Genomic DNA, 7,628 nt, shown 5'->3' on the forward strand with positions numbered 1-7,628 from the left:
TGACATCTTTATTCTTCGCCCAAATTCTTCCTGTGGGAGTTCCTACGCCTTACAGCTGAATCCTGAGCACTCCTGCCAAAAGCAAGACAGGCACTTTGGGGTTGTTTGTTTACCATAACACATGGCTCAGCTTCAGAAGTCCCAGGCTCTGCAGAGCTGCAGCTACCACTTTATATAACACTTACTGGTTTTTTTTTTTTTTCAAGAGCTATGGGTTGGAGAAAACCCATGTGATATACACATGCACACAAAATATTATGAACATTTGTAAGAGGGAAGATGCATGTTACTTTAATGACTTCTCTGAAATCTGTGCTTTAGCCATATTGCCAATAGGCCTCTGAGGAGATGGCTCAGGAGACAAGTACTCCCTCTGAAAATGTGAAGACTTGACTCTGGATCTTCATCAACCAGGTAGAAGCCAGGCAGGCTGGCACACATTTGTAATGTCAGTACTTGGGGGCAGGAATGGGGAGGACAAAAAAGCCCACCCTAAGGACCTGCTTGCCAGCCAATCTAGCTGAACTGACAAGCTCCAGATTTTGTGAGGCACGGAGCCTTAAATGAAGACTCTAAATGTCACCTGCTAGCCACCACACAGATGCCCATAGGTGAGCACACCCCCCCAGCTCAACGCACCAAAACATACACACAAAGCATACACACATACACACTCGGTAGTCCGTGAGCTAGCCAGGCCATCCTCACTCTGCTGACATCTACAGACTTTTCAAAATCTAGAGGTAGATCTGGTAAATCTCACTAAAGTCAGACCTTTTAATGTTAATTTACTTGCTGCTTTTAATGGTGATGTGAGAGAATATATGTAGGTGACGTGAATGGAATTGATCCAACAGAGCCCCAAATGTGGCTGATCATGGACAGTCAGTCAGTTGGGAAAGTGCTTACCACATAAGCGTGAGAATTTGAGTTTAAGCCCCAGAATCCATACAATAAATAAATAAATAAATAGAAGTAAAATGGCAGGCACATTGAGGAATCCATCCACATGACAGAGTAACATCATTTTTGTTCTTATATATGCTTATGTGTATGTAGGTGTCAGGAAGCTTTTACCGTAGTAGGTTTCCATGTGGCCTTTTCAAAGGCCTTTGTGTTAGTTATCCCTGTTTAGGCTCCATGTGCCAGCAAACACAAAACCCAGTACTAGGAATAGCCTACCTCTTTTTGGGTTGTTGGACAGTGGGGTCCCAAATACCTCCAAACAATATGGTCTGTTGTCATTGATCTTGGTTATCTCTCAAAATTGGACAATAAGACCCTATTCCTGAAGACACCACAAACTTGCATTATAAAACACCTGCAGCTGTCCAGCAGTCGTGGATGAACGGGGTACACCTGAAAGGGAGGCTGGAAATGAAAAAGCACAGGCGGGCAAGAGGAGGATGAAGCCAAGACAAAAGTTTCTGATCAAGGCTCAAAGGTCACAGACCCATCCTTTGTTTCAGCTGGACTGAGTGGCAAAGCAGGCTCAGCAGGCAGTCAGCTCCTCAAATCTCTGCTGAGGAAGGTAGGGAATTGCAAATGAAGTGAGTCCAGGCCCTGATTCCATCCAGGTTGTAAAACCACCCTGGATCTGTTTAGCTTACTCAAGGCAGGGGAAGGGCACAATAAAGAAATCAAGTGCATGGTGCTCTGGAAGCTTCATCCCTACTGGCTAGCTTTCATGTTGCTGGAAGATGCTGTGGATGAGATAAGAGAAGGAAAGCCAAGGCTAGTCTTAGCCAGCTGGAAACCATTCCAGCCACAATAATGACTGGTCTGGCACATGTATGCTCACTGGTGCAGTAGTGGAATTAGTTTTAGCATAGTATCCAATGCATTTCTAGTTGGATTTAAGGCCTACTCCGTGAGATGGAACCAAAAGCTGGCCCATTTTAAGGGCCAAGAACCTGAGGCTAGATGGATCATGAGACCTAGGGGAGAACCCTAGAATTGATTCTACTCAAGGGACACAGTATTAAAACAACTAATGACTTATTGATATACCCATAGATTAGTACATCTCTATATCTCATCAGAGAAATGTCTGACAGCAGTAGACAGTCATTAACTCAGAGACCCACAATTGGTGAACATGCAGAGAATTAGAGATACAGAGAGCTCAGCCCTAAAGGAGACATCTACGTCATACCTCCTCCTGTTCCTAAGGAACTATCACAACAGAGGGAAATGGAAAGTTCTAAAAGTCAGAGAGAGATGGTGGGTAACTACAAAGAAAGAGTGTTTTCTGGACTCTATGGAGAAGTCTCATATACAAACTCACAGGGGTGGTGGCCTGTGTGAATTCAAGCCTGATAAAAACTGAGCATGGAGAGAGGAAGATAGTCAAGAAGTCCCACACCTAAGCTGAGGACCTACAGACATTGGATTCCTTCTGGGAAGACAAGAGAGATGCAGTTTTCTTTAAGGCAGTGTGTGGTAAGTTATCTACATTCCAGGGCAGGCCCTACATCCAAGAGTATTGGAGTCACACAAATTGAACTCACTAATGTGAAGAGAGAGAGAGAAAGAGAGAGAGAGAGAGTCAGTCAGAGGGAGGTCAAATGAATACGAGGTGGTGGTTAATCTGGTAGGAGTTGGGGAAAGGAGACAAATATGATGAAAAAGTAAAATTCTCAAAGAATTAAGAAAATATTATTACAAAAAGATAAAAGCTAGACATAATGGTGTGCATTTGGGATGTGACAACATGCAGAGCCTTGAAGTGTACTGGTCAATTTGATGGATTCTAGGCAAATGAGAAGCCTTGTCTTAAGATGAATCAGAGGAATGACACCTGAAGTTGACCTCTGGCCTGTACATACTCTAACACCTACACACTATTGTGATCATAAAAAGAGAAAGAGCTATAAGAATATGTTCTGGCGAGGTGTGGGGCAAGGGGGTGCTTTGGAGGGCCCATGCAGAGGCATCCCTTCCCCTTAAGGGACCAGACACAAGCCGGTATAGTATAGAATAGAGTTTATTTAGGGGCATGGGGAGGGGACTTAAGAGGGTAGCAGAGGCAGAGAAAGGCAGAGAGAAGGAGAGAGTAGAGAAGTAGGGGATGGCCATGACCACATGGAGAGAGGGGGAAGGGAATGGAGAGAGGGGGGGGAGACAAGGGGGTAAGAGGTTAGGTGGAGAAGCAGGAGTAAGGAGGGGCAAGCAGCCCCTTTTATAGGGCCAGGCCTACCTGGCCATTGCCAGGTAACCATGGAGAGGAGCCTACCTGGTTGCTGCCAGGCATCTGTGGGGGTGGAGTTTATACAGAATGCTAACACACACACTGACAAACACAAAGATACACACACACACACACACACACACAAGTATGTGCAACCAAACCAAAAAGTAATGAGATATTTGGGGCTAAGGGTGCTAAAGGTGAATGTCAAGTTAAGTTACTCTCCTTCATTCCAGTGCAAATTAATATAGGCAAAGGGGCAGCCAGTGTATAATCAAGTGTCATCCCAAGAACAGAACTTACATCCCAGAGAGGTGTTAGAAGAAAGCTCAGTGGGATTCATGGTCCCAGGAAAAAAATTCCACCTTAATGTATGAATGATTTCATCAATTCAGGTTTAATGGGAGAGGGGTAATGTGTTAGAATAGTGGCTTGAGTCTGGACATACCACACTCTAGGTCCAAACAGTTCCACGTGTAAGAGGTTTTATTGAGAGAGAAAGAGAGAGGAGGTAGTGGCAGAAAGAGAAGAGGGGGAGAGAGAGAAAGAGGGGCATTCCCCATATATATGTATATATACACACACATATATATACATATATATGTATATAATATATGTTGTAACATAGTCACAGGTAAAGATGGGAGGTGGGAGGCCTACCTATGTGACATCATGGTTTTCAGAGCCCTGATGACAACAGGGGGGACTTCCTAGACATCCCCTATCTTCTCAGAGGTCACAGGGGGTAGAAACAGGTGGAAAAAGTTGAACATGGAGAAGGAGAGAAATGAGAACCCAAGAGTAAGAGGCAAATGGGCCACATACCCGCACGGTTACATCCAGCCCCATAACTGCCCACAACCCGGAAAGGCCATTGGTGTCTGCTAGCCATTTCCGGGGATCATAAACAGACTTGTCTGTCTTGACGTTTCCTACACGACTCCAACAATGGGGAAGCTACGCCTGCTCCCCCCGCTTTACTACATTGTGGGGAGTTCAGTCTCAAAACTGGAAGTCTGTAGACCCCTTGAAGATTAAAGGACTCAGAATTTACCCCTCTGTGGCACTGAAGGTGGAATTTAGGCTTGAGCATGCTCAGCAAATCCTGTGCTATCTCTTAGCCTAGAGCAGTGCCCCCTCTCTTACATCCTGGACTGACACCACCTGGGTTTTCCTAAAGGAATAATGGGGTGTTCTCTCCTCTCCTCCTCATCTTCTTGTTGTTGTTGTTTTTAATCTGCTTTAAAAGCATAAAACAATGGATGGCAATGAATAGTCTCTTCCCACCTTGTTTTCAACCTGTCGCTCCTCCCTCCCGCCTCCCACTCCCAGCCACTCTCTATAGTAGCCAAAAATGGGCCATCTCCGCTTTACCCTTTCTATGTATTATTTGCACAGATGAGCCAGGAGCCAAAAGCCGGCCCTCCACAACCGTGGCTTCTGCATGAGCAAAATCACCCAACCAGAGATTGAGTAGTCATGAAAAAAAGTTGCACTGGGACTGAAGACACACTGACATTTTCTTGCCATTTAGTCCCTAAACGGGGCTGTGCAACAACTTTGTATTCGGCGTCACAAGCAGTCTAATGTTGTATAAGGCATAAAGGGGGTTGTATAGACTATATGCAAATAGGATGCTGCTTTATATAAAGAATTTGAGTGTCCAGTGATCTGGGCATTCACAAGGGGATCTCAGAGCTATGGAGGGATAACTTGTGTACACTTGGCTCCTCTCCTGTCACAAGGTCCTCTCCATCCTCTCAGAATAAGTCTCAGCACCTCTCCCATCCTCTGCAGGCTTGGACAGTCCCAGTTCAGCAAATCGTTAAGGATCTCGTCTGGTCTTGCCCTTTGGCTTAGGTCTCAGGACAACCCCATTCTATTCTATTCCCTCGGGAAATTAAAGATTGTTTTCTTCCCATACAGAAATCTTCCAGTGTACCCTAAACCACAATTGGTGTTGGCCGCAATGCTAAAATTCATCCAGAACCCAGTGCTGCCTGGAGCAAACACTGCTAGTGTTTGCATTTGAACCTCCACTTCAGAAATCTGGCTTTGATCTTTGGCAGCAAAGCCAACATGAAGACCACAGCCAGTTCTTAGGGGACAATACTTGAGCATTCGCTTCCAGGCTGGTGTGTCTAAGGAAGAACGGGCAGTATGACCCCATGCCCTGGCTTTTCAGTAGCTCCACTGTGGTAATTTCTTTCCACGACTTTACAGAGCTTTGGTGAACACAAGCAACAAGGACTCTACTCATCGAAATCATTTATAGAACTTGGATTTAATTCTTACATAAAAAAGAAAAAAATTCTTACATAAAAAAAAAAAAGCCTGGTGTTGTTAGTTCTGGCTGACGCTGCCTGTGAGTCATGGGCCCTTTCAAGCACCTGACTGAATTCCGATAGAATGAAGCTGGCTGGCTGGGTGTGAACCAGTGGAGCGGTTCCCCGTGGAGACAGGCTTTGGGAGAGGGACTTGAGGCGGGAGCGCACACAGCAAAGGGCACCGCGCAGAGCCCTTCCCAGCCAGTGTTTGTTGAGCCTCTGCAGCTGGGCTTGGCAGGCTCCTCCCAGCTATGAATCACACATTTGATAGCAGCCAAGACCTGGGCCAGCTGCTGGGCTCTGGCTTATCACCCCACAGTCCCTTTTGTCTCAATTCTGAAAAGGCAATAAATAGCCCACTGGGGACAGCATTGGAATGACAAAAACCAAGAGCATTGTTCCAGGGAGATGGAGGGCATTTGTGTCCTTTTGGTAGGCTAACCATTTCTAAGCAACACCCAGCTTGTAAGTGTCCCTACAAAGGAGCTTTATACTGGGGCGCAGGCCTGGGAGGCGGGAAGTATTGCTCTGCTGGGGGGTATTATCACATTCCTGGGGACAGACCCTGTGAGGTCTGGAATTTCTCTTTTGTGGACAGTTCTCTGAAGGGGCAAAAAAAGAGGCAGAGAGACACTTAATATTCCAAGAGTGGTGCTGCTGGGTGCATGCGGGAGCCCTGGGAAAGAATGCTACAAGATCGGGTTCCGTGTGGTGTCTGTGTGTCTGTAAGTGGATACCACTCCCTTTGGTGACCAGAAAATGGTCTGACATTCACGACGTCGTCGTCCGTCTAGTTTTCACTCCAGTACCCCTGCAGTCTGTGGACCCAAACGGGAATTCATTAATACGGATGACCTACTATGGTTGCAGAAGAAGTTTCACTGTGGTGTCTTGACGTAAATACTGGAAAATTATGAACGGCATAATACTAATCTCTTTGTTTACCTGCCTTCTCTGCTCCAGAAGACGTGAGTCTTGGTATTTGAAATATTATTCTACCTTCTTACAACATTTCTTTGCTTCGGAGAGAAATCTGGACATGTAAGCTTGGAGTTTAATTTAAAAAAAATAACATTTACAAAGGTTAGATGGATAAAGAAGGGTGCATTCAGACCTAGAGTCTGGGTGGGAGCCTACCTGCGTGGGTGCCTACCTGGGTGGGTGCCTACCTTCTGCTCTCTGCTCAGCTAAGCGCGATGTACCATATATGTGACTATGTGTTGGCCTTCCTTCAGCATTCAGTTCAAGTCACCCTGGCTCGTGACATCTGACGCCTTTCTCTCTCTGAATTCACCTCACTTCTGGATTATTCTTGATCTGGGAGATATATGCTTCTGCCATAAACAGAACATTTCATTAAGTAGACTGTAAGCCATTTGACAGTGCGGATCAGGTCCTAAACAATGTTACCAGTTCCCTAGCCTCTTTCATTGTATACAGTAGGTGTTAAGTAAATACCACTTTTCTGATCATTATGACAGAAACAAATTGGGTGGAGGTGGGGGAGATTTCTTTTGGCTCACCTTTTCCTAGAAGCCTCAATCTGGCATGCACGCAATGAAGGCATAGGAGCTGCAGCTCCTCCCATAGCTACAGATCAACCAGGCCCAGAAACAGCATCAGGTGTGGCCTTCAAAGGCCCACTAGTGACTCACTTCTGCCAGCCAGGTTGCACCTCCTAAGTCCCACAGTCTTCAAAGGATTGAAGGATCAAGAATTCAAAACCTGAGCCTGAGGAGGGCATTACTCAACCCATAACATATATGTTAGGACATCTCTGATGGCTGCATGGATTACAGATGATAACCCATAAACAAATGATTCTACACAAGCCATTCCAGGTTCACAGTAGGCAGTCCCTACAACCCCCTTGGGTCAGAGAGCATCCCTAAGGGCAGCAGGACAATGAGCCCCAGAGAAATTGAATTGCCACAGAGTCCTATGACTGATGAGTGGCAGGGCTCAACCAGAGCTGAGGTCTTTGATACTGAGATCCAGTGTCCTTTCTGCCACAGTACAGCGTAATCATTGTTTCTGACAAATAAGGCAGGACACTGTCTGAGGACCCACAAATCTCTTCCCTCATGCTAAAGTTCCTACTTATTTTTTGT

The sequence above is a fragment of the Mastomys coucha genome, unplaced genomic scaffold (assembly GCF_008632895.1).
Source record: "Mastomys coucha isolate ucsf_1 unplaced genomic scaffold, UCSF_Mcou_1 pScaffold22, whole genome shotgun sequence".
Classification (NCBI taxonomy): Eukaryota; Metazoa; Chordata; class Mammalia; order Rodentia; family Muridae; genus Mastomys; species Mastomys coucha.